The 18,062-nt window shown below is 39.5% G+C and overlaps 1 long non-coding RNA gene across 1 annotated transcript; it reads right to left on the bottom strand.

The window, feature by feature from the left end:
* Positions 1-1,648: 1,648 nt before the first annotated feature.
* Positions 1,649-4,051, bottom strand: LOC125377888. Its single transcript, XR_007219861.1, has 2 exons — positions 3,971-4,051; positions 1,649-2,266 (listed from the first exon to the last, which is right to left on the bottom strand). It is a non-coding gene; the product is annotated as an uncharacterized LOC125377888 (long non-coding RNA).
* Positions 4,052-18,062: the final 14,011 nt, after the last annotated feature.

Raw genomic sequence — 18,062 nt, 5'->3', positions numbered from 1 at the left:
CTTTGAGATGAATTGTTTAGTTGTAACATTCCATAAACATTTGTGTGTCTTACTCAATGGGATTTGTTCACGGCGAGTGCTCTCCTTCAACCTCCAACGTCAATGAAGGACGTGAAGTGTCTTTTGTGAACTGGCTAAAAAAAACTGTCTTGTCATATAAATCAATTTTGGGGACCATGTGGAGCATGGTGAAAGATTTTATGTTTTCTTTGACCATGAGGGGGCACGGGTGGCCCAGTCGTCTAAGGCGCCGCGATTCGCTGTGCAGAGTTGCGTTCCTTGGGCACGCCAGAAACCCATGATTGTGGGTTGGAATCCTGGTTCGCCCCGATTATGTTTCTAGATTTGTCAGCACCATACCCGTGCTCGTGGGTTTCACCGAAGTGGTAAACGTCTAAGACCTGCGTCACTTCGGGCTTTCCTCCCACATTAAGCTGACACGCCACGATATAACTGGAATACTGTTAAATGTGGCGTTAAACCCAGCTCTCTCACTCACTCATGTTCATGAGTGAATTGATATACTAGGGTCTTAACGATGTAAGCAAGTCTATCAATAGCAGCAATGCGACAACGACTTACCCTGTCGAACACTAAAAAGGGATACAGGCCGTCAGCACTGTAGTGGCGATTTATAACAGAAAATGATTCAATCTCAGGTGTAAATGACGGAGAGCTATCCGAATTATTTTATTATTTCAGGAATGTTTGGATGGCGCTATATATATGTGTACAATTCGAAATATCCGAATGTATGTTTATGTTAATTCAACGAATAAACCTGAAAGATACGGAACTGGCCTATCACTTCAAATATCAAAGCGCAGACATAGGCTTCTTATATCTCATCAATATGAAAATAGTGAACAGCATTTCAATGAAATAAACAACTGCTACATTTTGACAGATACTCCAGTATCTCGTTTCGCAATATTGTTGTGCCCCGTGGGGATTCCGGTTTTATATTCCGGGCACTTATATTATACCCAGGGCACAGTGAACACCAAACTTAAAAGGATCCCCTTCTTTGAGATGAATTGTTTAGTTGTAACATTCCATAAACATTTGTGTGTCTTACTCAATGGGATTTGTTCACGGCGAGTGCTCTCCTTCAACCTCCAACGTCAATGAAGGACGTGAAGTGTCTTTTGTGAACTGGCTAATAAAACTGTCTTGTCATATAAATCAATTTCGGGGAGCATGGTGAAAGATTTTATGTTTTCTTTTACCATGAGGGTGTACGGGTGGACCAGTCATCTAAGGCGCCGCGATTCGCTGTGCACAGTTGCGTCCCTTGAACACGCAAGAAACCTATGATTGTTGGTTCGAATCCCGGTTCGCCCCAATAATGTTTCTAGGTTTGTGAGCACCATACCCGTGCTCGTGGGTTTCACCGAAGTGGTAAACGTCTGAGACCTGCATCACTTCGGGCTTTCCTCCCACATTAAGCTGACACGCTCTGATATAACTGGAATACTGTTAAAAGCGGCGTTAAGCCCAACTCACTCACTCACTATAAATCAATTTTCTATTTGAGTAAAGTTTAATTCCTTTGTTTTGTTGTACTTGTATCTACTTTGATGGCTTTTTCTTTTGTCATTTATGTGAAACACAGTAGCAGTAAACGAATGGGAATTAAGGGCTACAATTCATGTTACATATGTTTATTGATAAATCATAAATGTAAGGTTATAACATCATTTTCAGACACCAGATATAATAACACATACCCAATGCACAATCGGCGTTAAATTGATATTAAAAGAAAAGTATACTTCGTTTTGTTGTAAAACGCCACAGGCAGCTACATCCCATCTATGTTTCGGTGGTCTGTACACAATCGAGTCTTGGGGTCTATTTTAACCTGCAAAACCATGGGGGCGTCTGTGATAGATGTCCCATGTTTGCAAGTGTCTGTTATAAAAATGAAGTTGAAATCCTGATCTCACAACAGATGATATGGAAGGCCATACAGTCCAAATAGCCTTCCCAAATAGCTCACAGACACCAACTGTTTCTTTTCATCCATCAAGTAACTCTCATAGAATGTCCAAGAGTGATGACGTATCGCCAAATCACAACCTGCAGACTGACAGATGCGCAAAGAGTACCATGCTGTTCCAAGACAAGATCATATTTAGAGAGATATGATAAGCACTGATGTTGATTCCAATGGCAACATGTCCAATTCTCATGTGCACAGACATATGCTGATCTTCCATGACACCATGAATGATACCTACGTAGTTTGGCCTGGTCCGTGGATCTGAAATGATAAATGACACTGTAGACTACACTGCAACAAGAATACATCCCATTGACGTCACAGTATATGTTAATATTAAAGTTGTTGCCCCCTTTTGTGCTTAGGTAAATGATACAGTTAAATGATACACACTGTGTATTAAGACTTTGGGTACCTTAACATGTTCCCCATACCGCACCAACTACTTACTGAACATATAGGGACGTGAACTACCGTCACCTAGCAATTGCAATTAGTACGGATAATTGGATTGGAAATACCTGCCAGGGTGGAGTGTATTTTCAGATTGTGCATGATACCATTACAATGCATCCATACGAATACACTGTCATTGACAATACGGTTAGTTCCATGACTGAAAAGGTTTGATGATTGATCTACATGTTGTTTATACATTATCTAATCTGTAGCCGCACTTTTGATCAAGAGTGGCGCAAGTATTACAGTTGTTAATAAGAACGGACGGACGGCACTACATATATCTTGTCAGAATGAACATGAATCTGTAGCCGCACCTGTGATCAAGAGTGGCGCTAGTGTTACAGCTGTTAATGAGAACGGACGGACGCCACTACATATAACTTGTCAGAATGAACATGAATCTGTAGCCGCACCTGTGATCAAGAGTGGCGCTAGTGTTACAGCTGTTAATGATAACGGACGGACGGCACTACAAATAACATGTCAGAATGAACATGAATCTGTAGCCGCACCTGTGATCAAGAGTTGTGCTAGGGTTACAGCTGTTAATGAGAACGTACGGACGCCACTACATATAACTGGTCAGAATGGACATGAATCTGTAGCCGCACTTTTGATCAAGAGTGGCGCAAGTATTACAGTTGTTAATAAGAACGGACGGACGGCACTACATATATCTTGTCAGAATGAACATGAATCTGTAGCCGCACCTGTGATCAAGAGTGGCGCTAGTGTTACAGCTGTTAATGAGAACGGACGGACGCCACTACATATAACTTGTCAGAATGAACATGAATCTGTAGCCACACCTGTGATCAAGAGTGGCGCTAGTGTTACAGCTGTTAATGATAACGGACGGACGGCACTACAAATAAATGTCAGAATGAACATGAATCTGTAGCCGCACCTGTGATCAAGAGTTGTGCTAGGGTTACAGCTGTTAATGAGAACGTACGGACGCCACTACATATAACTGGTCAGAATGGACATGAATCTGTAGCCGCACCTGTGATCAAGAGTGGCGCTAGTGTTACAGCTGTTAATGAGAACGGACGGACGGCACTACATATAACTGGTCAGAATGGACATGAATCTGTAGCCGCACCTGTGATCAAGAGTGGCGCTAGTGTTACAGCTGTTAATGATAACGGACGGACGGCACTACATATAACTGGTCAGAATGGACATGAATCTGTAGCCGCACCTGTGATCAAGAGCTGTGCTAGGGTTACAGCTGTTAATGAGAACGGACGGACGCCACTACATATAACTTGTCAGAATGGACATGAATCTGTAGCCGCAAGTGTTGCAGATGAGGACAAGGAAGGATGGACGGCACTACATAAACCTTGTATTGTTTTTTATTCTCAACTCCCTGAGGATTTGACACTATTCTTGAAACCATAATATTTTATCAAATGAAATGCATATTTCCCAATAATTCATTCGTATGAAAATAGGTATTTTCCGGTTTGAATATTAAAGAAAATTACAAACACTTACCTCTAAACACTGGAACATGGAGAGCGACAGTTAGGAGCCCGCTGACACCCATACCGGATGAAACAAAATGACATTGGGCTCGCCACAAACCTTTTTATACCTTACTATTTATTTCCTGTTTCTATGATTCTATGTTACTTAGTGCTCTGACATTCCTACATTGTTAGCTGAGATCCTGGGTATAAACACCTTCCTTGCCTTCAGCGATGCAATGTACAATGTAGAAGTACTGAGGGATGTATTTCTGCACTATGTTCTACCCTGGTCATTAACGTTGTTACGAATGACTGTTTTCCCACAATCAGCCCGACAGGGTGTGCTGATACGTGTTTCTGTCACTGTGCATCCGTGTGTGTGTATTTGTACGTGCGTCTCTCTCTCTCTCTCTCTCTCTCTCTCTCTCTCTCTCTCTCTCTCTCTCTCTCTCTCTCTCTCTCTCTACCTCTACCTCTACCTCTCGCTACCTCTCGCTACCTCTCGCTTCCTCTCTCTCTCTCTCTCTCTCTCTCTCTCTCTCTCGCTACCTCTCTCTCTCGCTACCACAAGCAGATATAGTTACTTTGACAAGGTAAAGAGGACTTGCCCTGAACATATTAGTGTTTGTATATGGTTAAGTCATTCAGAATTATATGTTTACACAGCCGATAGACGACTGGCTGTGTGACCCGATTTGAAGCGCTCAACGTTGATCTATTTATAACACAGATGGTCCCGACATTTGCCAACAACCTGTCCTCTCAAAAGCTGTCGCCGGTGAACTGTTTATAGCGTGACGTCACACGTCACACCCCTTTTCTTATCATCAGTGAATGACCTGCGCGACAGTTTTCCTCCGAAATTAAGTTGACACTGCATTAAATAACACAAACTCTCCATTTAGCAGATATTTCTAATTATTCTTGTAAAGGGTTTTGTTGCTATAATAATATCTGCCAAGTTCAATTGGAGGTATTCCATCATACCTCCGATGTCAGGATTTTGAGATCTGATTGGTTCACGTGGTCTTGATCAAATACTATGCATCCCGCCTGGGAGGGATTTTTTTTTATCGATTTTACTTTTACTTTTACTTATTAAGCAGTATGTATTAGCAGTGTAGCAGCAGTATATCAAAGGCATTATGACGTCACAAACATACTGATATCCGTCAACTATGATTATGTTTTTACGTCACCCTCTATTGTCATAAACTGTTACGTCACAGATATTATGACGTCACAAATACTGCTTTGCGTCGCCTATACCCCGTTAAAGTTTTCACCTAAAGAGCCGTTCGGCGGAGAAAGATTTTGTGTGCATAAAAGAGTTTTGACAAGCACACATATCTACACAATCCTTTTTGTTTATTTGAAGCTTATACACCTGAAGAAATTACTTGTTATCCATTTGACATTCCTAATCAGCAATACAAGCTGACAGAAAAAGAAACTGTATATTTTGTCCCGTGTCCGTGCGTGCGTGCGTCAGTATGTTTCCTGTTTTCTAAGCCACATGATTGTCGCACATATGTTCCTTATGTATCAAAAGAGATGAAGAAAATATGCTGATTGGACGTGACATCAACCTACATATTTGGACATTGTAATCATCTTCATCCTGTGTACAATCCATATTGTGCAATGTGTATCTGTGCCTGTATACAAACTTGCGTCCCAGTCTTACTACTTTACACTAAGTGTACATGGATTTGTCTCATTTCCTTATCCATGTTCGAAAATCTGGAAACAGAGTCGATAGAGTTACCTCCCTTTAATCAGCTATCACAAACCCACATTGACATCACTGACAATGTATTGTCTACGACTTTTCTTGTATATTAGTGCACACTGGAGACATGTGAAAACCATGTTAACAACGACCGTGGCAGATTGTGCTATGTAGTGGGTGATGTATGTGATAAGAGAGGTTTGATGTGAAATTGGGATAGGTTCTAACGACAACACTTCACCAACAGTGCAATGCTCAGGAGGTCAAATGTATACAAAAATGTTGCGTATTCATCTCAGAAACAAATGGTGTATGGGGACTAGCATTGTTAAAGATGTATAGTGGAAAGATTCAATTGTAACTTCTGGTGATTGGCTACTGGTTATTTGAAAGAAAGAGTTTTCGGTTTCACAACGTAAGTAGATCAGAATATCTTATCATGGTGTACAAATATCATTCCCATTTTAAAATGATAATCATTATGCTAATAATTCTACCATAAATTTGTAAATTACTCGATTCTGATTGGTCAATCAGGGGGTATTAAATCACAAGAAACCCCCTCTGATTGAAACAGCTGGTTTGACGGTCAAAGGTATCATTTGTATCTATTCTGGCCGAAGTCAATTTTACACTAAGTATTTATCACTGCATGATTATCTTATGCACTATTAACAACAAAACAAGTCCAAGTGTTTTAGTGCAAACTTATATGATGAAACATGTGAATGTAGATAACCACGTATATTATCATTTCCTCAATATCACAATTCACCGCTCATATTCCCGCTCATTTCTTCTTCAAATTTTCAAATGAATGCAGCACGTTAAATTGCATACATCCCGCTACTGACATATGTAATTCATGTATATCATTTCTGTATCGGCACAGCAACATAATTTTTCCTATGTACTGTGATCAGCTTGAGTATGACATCATATATCCAACCAGCCTTCCCGAAAAGCCCTGACACAATGTTTACATTCCGGTATGAGATCCTGGGTAGTTCCTCCAGCGACATGTATTTATAGCCTTGTTCGGATTTTCGGATCAAGGATTTTTATCGAGATCGATCGGTGCAAACAAGGTTCACTTTCAATGTATTATATACCAGTGTCAGATTCCTACACACACCGATATATACATATAGTTTTCCTTGGTAATATTGCTTTGAGCCACAAATATTATGTGCAAACACCTTCAAGGCATTATGTCGGATGATATCTGAATGTGTATACTATTAATTGACTATTTTAGTATTTATGATTTATTGTCTGTAACATAGACTGAAGACAGAAGCATTTGTATCGTAACCTCGAAGGAAATGTGATGGGATGTATTTAATGGTTCTTTTATTTATCAAATTCTGAATACCGTGTATTGGTGATAAGGAACATAAGAACGACAGGCTCATCTACATCTGAGCTGATGAGGGCCACAAGTGAACAAGTGAACTGAATACATCAAGTAGTGAAATGGTAACTACAAAAGGAATCAACTCATTTTGGTTGAATCTTGCTGTTAATATCTCTGGATAAATTTAAAGTATTAAACCAGGTTCAAGACAAGTTATTATAAGTAAATACAACTTTTAATAATTCAAATCACCATTAACAATCTTCAGCCTAATTTATAAGTACATTTTGTACAATTATCGTTTGCAACACAAGACGTCTTATTCAATCAATAATAATTTGAGTGAGAGGTAAAGTTTTACCCTGCTTACATTCCAGCAATCACGACGAGAGACACATGACGTCCTACATTGTCCCCATGATGGGAATTTTAACTGGATCGTCGTTGTGTTGAGCCAACGCTTCAACGGCTTAGGTATCACACCATCCCAATATCAAATCACAATCTGACTTCATTGAACATAAGGCAACATAAACACGTTTATTATTTACTGCATCTGAACATGACAGATGGCCAAGAAAGGACACATATCGATATGACTTGTTGAACAGCCTACAAGAAGACAGACATGAGACTCTTATGGATCACAATTTTCTCTATGATTTGTAACGACGTTTCAGGACTACTTCTTGTCCCTTCACCTGCATCATCACCGGCCTATTTTACCCATACCCATCAGCCTGATATGAAATCCTAAAATCCGAACTCCGCGATCTGCGATCCAAAAATCGGTTGTAAGTTGACTGTAACATATGCCTGTGACTGACAATGTACTACAATGTGCTACACCACAGGGGAATCCCCTTATGCTACTCCAATATATAAATCCTGTCAGAAGAGTCGACAGTATCAGATTGTGTCAGCTGACTGTCGGATACACATGTGTGGAGTAGAGGCATAAATACAGACAGTATGGGTAATATTGTTTCATGCTGGCCAATATCCCGATATCAGGTGGGTCAAGATGTTATGTTTACAGCCATAGGCATATTTCACGTGCTTTCCCTATTCGAACTTTAGCATGTCAATGTTTATAATGCGCGTCGGCGTGTGTACATGTTCATGTGAATTTGTCATTGCATTGTCTTGTTTAGTTTATGTAAGATTATCCATATTGTTTTATTGCTTTGATGGTGTAGCTATCAATCGTGTTTGAAACAGTGTTTATTCGATTCCAGAGACTGTCCACCTCAGAGAACTCTATAAACTGCCAAAATGAACCCAATCTGACAGAGAGAGTTACATGTACGTTAAATTACATTGTTTGTTGTTTTGTTTGCTTGTATTTTGTTTTGTTGTTGTTTAAAGTCGCACTCAGCAATATTCCAGCTATATGACGGCAATCTGTAAATAATCGAGTCTGGACCAGACAATCCAGTGATTAACATCATAAGTATCGATCTACGCAATTGGGATACGATGACATGCAACAAACATGTTAGCGAGCCTTACCACCCGATCCTGTTAGTCGCCTCTTACAACAAGCATAGTCGCCTTTTAGTTTGATGTTTTAGTTTTATTGAATTTAAACAATTTGCTTGTCTTATTATATTTCAGGAAGTTTAGTTCTGTGTGTACCAAATGATTTCTGTTTACGTTACTTTATGTATGTACCATATGTTTTTGTTTAGTGAAGCTATTTGGAATAATGAATGTGAACTGAATGTTGTAACATCATCTATCAAACAAAATGTACACAAGTAAATAGGTAGTTTATTGTGAGTTTAATGTTGTAGGGCCAACACACTGGAACCAAGCATATGCCTTAAATGATGAGATGTTGGATACTCCTGTATCTGGAAGAGATCTCAGCCTTGTTGCAAGTCATATCGGGATTGGGTTCGAGTCTGTTGGCATCGAACTTGGACTGACTCTCGTGGTTATCGAACAAGTGACTTGTGCACATCCATGTTCACTATATATGCAAGTTGTACACATGCTTACCAAGTGGAAGGAGAAGAACGGGAGAACTGCAACCAGCCTGGTCCTTGTCAGAGCACTGCGGAGTTGCAATGACAGGTGTACCATTGAGTGGGAGGACATTCTCAGCATCCTTCAGGGACCGTCCACTGTGTCTGTGTAATCAAGTCGGAGAGCTGTTTTCACCTGACACTGTCTTGCTTTACGCTGTGAATACACGAGTGGGTATATAAGTAATGCTTCACTGAGTTTCCCCGACCACATACAGAGAAATCATGCCTACATTTATGTTTTCTCATATACGAGCGCTGCACTTAACACTCTTCTCATGTACAGTTATCATTGATTCATTGGGTTCCCACTTTGAAATATCGAGTCGAGATGCTAGGTTCACTGAGGCTTTTGTACATAGATTGGGATCCTAAATGATCTGATTGATTTTCTGTTTCCTCAAGTTGCACACTGAACACCCTTTATTTAGACAGTAATATCTTTTCCGTTTGTAATACATTGTGATTCTATTTGTATATGTTGAGAATAAATGCTTTTAATAAATTGATGTGATGCCTTTTGTAACATCTTGTCTTTCTGTCTCTTATATTTGAGGATGAACTAGCGAGGGATGAATACTTGTGGTCTTAACGTCATCCGTAATCCGAAAATCCGGAGACATAATTGCCTCTCACATAACGATTTGCCTCTACAATATCCGGTCACGATTGAACAGTCAAATTATTTGTGTTATGTTGTTCCAAGTGTACTGTTTATTTGTTGTCTCTTCTTTTGCACAATTTCACAAGGGTTTGTCGGCCGTAGAATTTTGCTGATTGATTATGGACGACAATCAGTGTTCTACTTTCTATAGTAGCTCTATTATAGTCCTGGTTGGAAGTTTGCAAATACTGGTTATGGGCGGTAGTGGTTCTCAGGTATGAAATCAAATAGAGATGATACCAGAAGTTCGCGAAAAGGTATCCTGTCCCACTGGTGGCACCCGTCACAGACAAGGAAATGGCTATCCTATCCAGTCTTCTACACTTTTACCATAAAACATTTGGACAATAAGTGACTGCATTCATATCTATGCACCATTGCAACAGAGTTGTAGGGATGACAAATCTAGTTGTTTCGAAAATCCGATTTTTTGTATTCAATAATATGCTCCCCTACATTCTACAAATATCTTGACAAAGTATTCGAATGACAAACATACAAGTCATATTCTCAATAATAGAGAAGCCTGAAACACTGTCACATTTTTATGCATAGAAAAGATGAAATAGTGATGAAAAGTATATGAATGGATCACCGGAAATCAGTGATGACACCAGGTATTCCACAGAATGATTAGCATGTAATGCTCTACCAGAAGCACCCGCCACACTCATAAAATTCATAAAAGATGTAAGCTGTTTGTTGTTGCCAAATGCCGCCACCAGCAATACTCCTGACATATCACGGTGGCCTGTAAAGTATCGAGTCTCGACCAAAGAATCCAGGGATCACTATCATGAGCAATGATTCACGTCGTCGGGTTACCACTTCACGCTGTCAACCAAGTCAAAAAACATGACCACCCGATCCATTTAAGTAAGTGAGTAAGGAGGTGTGAAATCTCCCTGTAAAGGTCATAGTATGGGATAGAATTGAAAATCACTTTGACAGGCAGCATGTCATATTTCGTAAAAAAATCTACCTAATTTCCTACTTCTGGAATGACTTGATCAGGCCTATGATGCCGAACCTTGATTTAAGTTTAGCTTAGTTGTAAGAAAAATGTGTGTTTCCAGGAAATTTAATGATATGCACATGCGTTTAAGTACATAAGCAACAGGGAAATATGGATGACATGAGTTGAAGCTTAAGGCATATTATTCCACGTGACATTCACTTTGAAACATCACTAGAACGAGATGTTTGTATAGTTTGTCCCATTTCTACACTAATGTATGTCACATATGCATTTTATCCCTTGGGTTCAATAACATTGTCAAAAGCGGGAGTTTAAAATGTTACTTCATGTAAAATACCTGCACTCTAACTATGAAAACCATTGAAATGAAATACTATTTACTTTGTACCTTTTCGACAAAACAATCTCAGCTTCAGGGTATAGGACAGAAGTAGTCGAGACCCGGTACAAGAGACGATAAGAACGTTTACTTGTCGGCGGCGATTGTGACGTAGCTAGTCCGAAAATCCGACACAGTCAATCAGAGATTCTCCGTTCCAACTGGATTTATTCACGTATCTATTCAAAAATATCAATGCATTTCAGAATAGTTATTCAATTGTCAGTTATTTAATAATAACACATGTCAAAATTCCATTAAAAAATATCAATGCATTTCAAAATAGTTATTCAATTGTCAGTTATTTAAGATCCGACACATGCTCTGCAATAACCAATGCGCACTGCAGCACCGTTACCTCAGTACCATATCTAAAACATATTATGTTGAGTCTATTTGGCTAATGTGACATTGCTGTATACTGTAACCATTTTTCGATATTTCTCTTTGTAACCAGTACATTTAATTGAACAGGACGATATATTTGCAGATATTCCTTTATTATTACCCAGATATTCTTTTGTAACCAGTACATTAAATTGAATAGGAGGAAAATATTAGAAGATATTCCTTTATTATTACCCATGTCGCTTTTATCAAAACTTGATGTATAGAAAATAGATGTGAGATGATTCAACTGCTGTACGTACACATCGAGGTCAATTAAACAGTAGAAGGTTCCGCTTTCGCAATCAGTTCAAGTGAAGTTCTTTGCTATGTTGTTATATCCCATTGAGCTCTCAACGCAAAATGACCTGCTAATGTGTATAAGTTCATATCATATTATGTACTATTGAAAAGCAATTCACGTGTATTGGTGCACGAGACGATTTACTTTGGTTAACAGCATGCTTGTCTCATTTCTCATGTATGCCAATCCACACCACCACTATTTTTCCTCTTATGCAGCTATTCATGCTTTCACGCCCATTCAACTCGTAAAATTTGCCCCATTAAGTATTTCCTGGATATAAAAACATATGATCCTTTTCAAATTTCAGTTTTGCGAAGGAAACATTCTGCAGAAACATCTTCATGAAAATGTTGAAGTTGTTGTTTGTCTTTTGTTCGTTCAAACACACACACAAACACGAACACACGAACACACACACACACACACACACACACACACACACACACACACACACACACACACACACACACCCACACACACACACACACACACATACACGAACACACGAACACACACACTCACACACACTCACTCACTCACTCACTCACTCACTCACACACACACACACACACACACACACACACACACACACACACATACACTATTTTAACTGTATGTATGCCAAATGCCGCTACCAGCTATACTCTTGACATATCACGGTGGCCTGTAAAGTATCGAGTCTCGACCAAAGAATCCAGGGATCACTATCATGAGCAATGACTCACGTCGTCGGGTTACTACTCCACGCTGTCAACCAAGTCACCAAGCATGACCATCCGATCCATTTAAGTAAGTGAGTAAGGAGGTGTGAAATCTCCCTGTAAAGGTCATAGTAATTATAAGGGATAGAATTGCAAATGACTTTGACAGGTAGCATGTCATATTTAGTAAAAAAATTACCTTATTTCCTATTTCTGGGATGACTTGATCAGGCCTGTGATGCCGAATCTTGATTGAATTTAAGCTTAGTTGTAAGAAAAATGTGTCTTTCCAGGACATTTGAATGATATGTGCATGCGTTTAAGTACATAAGCAACAGGGAAATGTAGATGACATAAGTCGAAGCTGAAGGCATATTGTTCCACGTGACATTCACTTTGAAACATCACTAGAACGAGATGTTTGTATAGTTTGTACTATTTCTACACTAATGTACGTCACATAATACTAACATTATATCCAGGAACACTAACGTGGATGTTAAGTGCTTTTTACCCCCTGGGTCAATAACATTGTCAAAAGGGGGAGTTTAAAATTTTACTCATGTAAAATACCTACAATATAATTATGAAAACAACTAAAATGAAATACTACTCATGCTGTACTTTTCGATAAAAAAAAAAGTATAGGACAGGCGTAGTCGATCGGCAAGTCAATCAAGAGACGACAAGAACGTTTACTTGTCTTGTGACTTAGCTAGTCCGAAAATCCGACACAGTCAATCAGAGATTCTCTGTTTCAATTGGATTTATTCACATGTCCATTCAAAAATATCAATGCATTTCAGAATAGTTATTCAATTGTCAGTTATTTAATAATAACACTTCATCAACTGTAACGTTAGTATCATATCTAAAACATAATATATTGAGTCTATTTGGGATAATGTGACATTGTTGTACACTATAGCCATTTTCTATATTCCTCTTTGTAACCAGTACATTCAATTCAACAGGATGAGAGTATAGCAGATATTCCTTTATTATCACGCATGTCACTTTAATCACAACTTGATGTGTAGGGAGTAGATGTGAGATGATTCAACTGCTGTCTGTTCACATCGAGGTCAATCAAACAGCAGAAGGTTCCGCCTTCACAATCAGTTCAAGTGAAGCTCTTCGCTATGTTGTTATATCCCACTGAGCTCTCAATGCGAACTGACTCATCACACACACACACACACACACACACACACACACACACACACACACACACACACACACACACACACACACACACACACACACACACACACACACACACACACACACACACACACACACACACACACACACACACACACACACAAAACACACCAAAAAACAACAACACAAAACCAAAAACACACACACACACAGCCTAGGACGTTTCCGCTAACTAGTTGACATTGTGAAGTGAATGTACAACAAGTCGGATTTTCGGATTTATGATGTATAGCATGCATTACCTCTCAGTCTTCTTAGTTGCTACACCCTGGGAAAGACCTCGCGTTCTCGCGTTTTGCTTCAATAAACGCCCGTCGATAAACACGCGACCGCTTATATGCAACAGTATTTTTTGTCGACAAGTTTAGGGAAATCCCCTTCACAAAGCCTGCATATAAAGAGCAAGCGATTGAACGGACAGCAGATCAGTAAAGCAGAGGGTAAAACGTATGTACAGAGCCGACAATGGGGAATTATGTGTCATGCTGGTCCGGATTTGGGTATCGGGTAGGTGAACTTTAATTATTAGAAACTAACGAGCTCATTGTTTGCATGTCGATGTGCACGTTTGTGGTTGCATGGTCTTATACAGCCTGTCTTTATTTCTGTGTGTGTGTGTGTGTGCGTGCGCGCGTGCGTGTGTGCGTGTGCGCGTGTGTGTGTGCGTGTGTGTGTGTGTGTGTGTATGACAGCACGAAAAGTATATATGACATAAGCTTGCAACATTTAATTTTATACCTGACATGTGATGGTATAAACATCTCCCTTCCAGAGACTTCACCAGCCACACAACCAGATGATCCGTTCATATAATCCATTGGTCACATTGACAGGTTCGTTTTTTTAATGTCATTGAATATGTCCTTTTTATCTTGATCAATTTGATTATGTTAAATATACAATATGAACGTCGCATAATATCTTAAGTACACATATGCCATACTGTAGACGTGGAGAGAATATGTATTCTCCTCTGCATATATTAAGATGTACTATGTCTCGCAACACAATTTCCGTATCTGTTCTGATTTGTAAAGTGTTTGTTAAAATATAATTTTGAAAAGTCAAAAACAAAATTACACAAAACTCAAGACTCATCTATAATTTTCATTCACATTTTTTAAATCATAAAACGTGATGTTAATTTGTTTTGTAGGCCCTGTAAATGAGGAAAGACTGAGAATCCCTGTTTCTCAGAAAGGTGTCAGCCTGGTGGCAAATCATATTGGGATCGGGTTTGAATCTATTGGAATCGAACTTGGACTCAATCTTGTGGTGATCGAACAAGGCAAAGTTTCACACCCAAATTCACTTTATATGCAGACCTTACACATGCTCACCAAGTGGAAGGAGAGGAATGGCAGATCTGCCACTGGCCTTGTGCTCGTCAGAGCGTTGCGGAGATGCAGAGTTAGATGTACGCTCGAAATGGATGCCATACTAAACATTCTCCAATCACCATCGACTTAGTGTGTCATTCGTAGTGCACACCTGACCTAACAACAACACTGTTGGCTCACTGCTCTAGTATATGTTAAGAATAACGTACATGTTTGATATTTCCTTATGTTTCACGAATAAATGTTGCTTTTTAAAACTACAGGTTTTTTTGTTCATTTATACATTGCACATATGGATGTTTGTGACTATGTTAGTCTACGTGGTGTTACTGACAGTCTGATAGCAGTTGCAAGTGTCCCAGCTCATGCTACTGATGATGATCATGTGATTTTACTACATTACATCTACCCTGTGTAGATTCCGGTGATGAATAAGGCACCAGTATCCTATGATTGCTGCAAGAGCTGACTGGAGCGAATCAGGTGGTCAGAGTTGGTCACTGAGCTGTGTGGGTGTCATCCGAACCTAACGGCGTCGTATGCTTTCAGATAAACCTTCATGTTGTTTGTACGGGGGTTTCCTTTATCTCCATTACATTTTATACCACTTAGTTTTCATATATACCTCAGGGGCCAGCCTGTACTAAATGCCTGATGAGTAGTATAACATGAGGTCCGTATCCTACCTAGAACTAACTGCTTGTCTCAACCACAGTGTTATGAACTGATTTTGACAAATGAACGAAACGTCATATATTATGTCGGATTGCCGGATTGTCTTGTTCACATCTTGCATGAACTATCTGCCATATAGCTGCCCGAAGTGTGTTTCCTTTCGTTTCGTTTTATTGCGTAGTGCCCACAGACAACCCTCATTTCAGACAAACCAGAATAGTCCCTAGTTCGATAGATAGATTAGTATCTGCAGTTAGAGTATGCCAGTTGCTTAACAAAATTGGGTCATATTTTCGAATGAAATTGAAACGCTCATTCACTCCGGAAACGACAGGAGCACATCTGACAATCTAACACCAATATCATCATTATTACTGGAGAAAGTGAGGAAAGTGCAGGAAGCCTGCATACGTGTCAGTGTGCCTGTCCACGTTAGCGGTTTCCCATGATAGGAGACAATTAATTGATACACCATAACTTATATTGATTGATATACTGCTCAACATCAACATAGTGTGTGTTATCCCACACGAATTTAGGCTTTTCGAGTAAAATAAAACCTCATCACACATAAATACAAAAGAAACAAATCATATATACGCGTTTTATTGGTAATAATATGGCGTCTCTCGTCTCAATACTATGATCACTTGTGATTAAAACGTACCTCCTTTTTCTACAACCTGATCTTCATCACACAGCTATCAAACAGGCTTTTACGGCATCTGAAGTAGACAGCTTACTCCACGAGGTGTTGACATTGAGGAGATTTGATAAGCAGCCTATAACCACTGAGTAAGAATGAAAACATATCCCCCCTGTTGTGACAACTATGTAACTGAATGACATGGCGATTCATAGCCGTAACCCGGAAATCCGAAGTCCGTGAATTGGAGAAATGACAGTAACTGGTTGGTTACATTCGTCTGAGATTTACAGTGTGCCGCTAAATTGTACAAGGGAGTCCCCTCCCATCAGTCATGCATGTATAAACTGGGCTGGCTACGTTGTGTTAACTGGGTCACAATATCGCACGCTGCGGATTCGTAGCTGGGATAATGATCATGGGGAATATTAGGTCATGCTTGTCAGGATTTCGATATCGGGTAGGCCTTCTTTATCAACTGCAGTGCATGTGAAAGAGACGGCCATCACAGTGTGACACATATAAGGGTCATACTTCGTGTCATGCATGTTAAGTGTGGTGGGACATACTATCATATGTAAAGACATGACGCTAGGGTAGTGTCAGAAATACAATGTTTGGTGACCTACGTGTAGTATGCTGATAATACGGGCATAAGGTAAGGATGTGCTGGGATCAGAGAGGGACGTCAGGGGTTGCATCATATGTTTACAGTGCATGAATGTGTTCGAATGTGTGCACATGTATATGTGAATGCACGACTTTCTCAATATTGTTGGTGTTTGTACATATGAAAGACTCGTAAAGATGCGATTACTGTTATATATTAACGGCTATCAAAAATGTTTACAAGTATACAACCTTTGAGTTCCACACACCAAGGAATGTGTTTGAGTCTTTTGTTCTTTCCCGAGAATTGGCACGAAAGATAACCCATCCTTTCATATTAACCACCAGTGACCGGCACAGAGCGGTACAATGATTTCATTTGTGTTCAGCGTTTTCTTTTGCTTTCATTGAAGTTGAACACATTGAGCACATGCTTATGACATGCGTTTAGGCGAGATCTATTCCAATTACAGAAAGGGTTTTATTTAAAGATGACGTAATTGAAGAATTGTATTCCATGAGGTCAAGTACGTGTGTTTCCAAATGTCATTCCTTTACAATGCCAAACACCAACTGATGATAAGCTGTCATATATAGTAACAGGATATATATATCGTTTCTTCATCTCGTGTGTGATATGATATGCGACGTTGACTGTAACCTACATGTAACAAATGTAGTAGAATTATAATTCTGTATAGCTGACGATGGGTGGGTGCTTAGTTTTGGTCTGTGCAACGAAATTTATCTTTTCTGCGCGACTGAATAATAACATCAGCGAATCGAAGATTACATTTTCTGCATGCTACGTTTCACACTAATTATATAAGATACCATCAGCATGCATGATTTACTGTCATCGCTGTAGTGCAGCTCTAGCTGGAGACCACATTATTACAATTATCATCCCAGAGAGACATTAAAGTTGAGCAACTGCTAATTATCCATCCGTCCTTCGAAACAACTAGTCACTCATATGTACACGGGGAAGAGAGAATGAGTGATGGTGTAATGTTTACGCAGCTTTTAGCAATATTTTAGCAATATCACGGCGGTGGGCACCAGAAATGGGCTTCACACATTGAAC

The sequence above is a fragment of the Haliotis rufescens genome, unplaced genomic scaffold (genome assembly GCF_023055435.1).
Source record: "Haliotis rufescens isolate VD_foot unplaced genomic scaffold, xgHalRufe1.0.p SCAF_103, whole genome shotgun sequence".
NCBI lineage: Eukaryota > Metazoa > Mollusca > Gastropoda > Lepetellida > Haliotidae > Haliotis > Haliotis rufescens.
Note: the sequence above shows the minus strand (reverse complement) of the source record. Positions and strands in the feature narration are given on the sequence as shown.